The sequence below is a fragment of the Octopus bimaculoides genome, chromosome 4 (assembly GCF_001194135.2).
Source record: "Octopus bimaculoides isolate UCB-OBI-ISO-001 chromosome 4, ASM119413v2, whole genome shotgun sequence".
NCBI classification, from domain to species: domain Eukaryota; kingdom Metazoa; phylum Mollusca; class Cephalopoda; order Octopoda; family Octopodidae; genus Octopus; species Octopus bimaculoides.
Genome location: NC_068984.1, coordinates 139,076,732 through 139,077,423, shown reverse-complemented (window position 1 = coordinate 139,077,423; position 692 = coordinate 139,076,732). Strand labels below are relative to the sequence as shown.

Here is a 692-nt window from a genome sequence, read left to right as displayed (position 1 = left end):
TATATATATATATATATGTATATTCTATTATCTTAAACAGACTGGTTATTTTGTCTCAGAACACTTGCAAAAGAAAAGCATAGGTTTCGAAAACGTATGGATATTCAATATATTATTTGTCATGCACCGCCACACATATTAACACTCATGAATATAATTTGGGAATAAAATCTATTTTATGGTCCTAGAAGCGTTCATGTAACTTATAACATTGCAAACGCAACATTAAAAACTGAAAAGTGGTAATATACTCTTAAGTTTTATTTTAATAGCTTTAACTTTTCACAACAGCACCAGACCATGTTAGGGCCTCTGCCGCTCAGACAAATTAACCAAAGCGATGCATGGCATGAAATAAACTTTGAAAGTTTGGGGTGGTGATCCCACATCAACAAGCGGGATTTCGTCATATACTAAACCACTCTTGATACAAGGCGTTGCTGAAAAATTCCTGACATTAAGGCTATCGCGACATGTCTGGTTGGAGGCCCAAACTTCCGAGTTCTTTTACAGGTCTTAGAAAGACTGAAGGACCACTGCAATAAGTGTGTTAATCTGAGCGAGGAATAGCATATGTTGAATAAAATCATAATTTACTAACCCTGTAACTCCTGTATTTTCTTTTATCCAACGCTAGGAACTTTTCAGCTTTCCCCCGTATTTTTATGAAGAATCATATATATATATATATA

General features: G+C 34.5%; 1 long non-coding RNA gene across 1 annotated transcript in view; it reads right to left on the bottom strand.

Annotated features, from left to right (window-relative positions):
• Positions 1-692, bottom strand: part of LOC106872755 (uncharacterized) — an 81,814-nt gene that overhangs the window by 78,491 nt on the left and 2,631 nt on the right. The gene's annotated exons all lie outside the window — the stretch shown is intronic.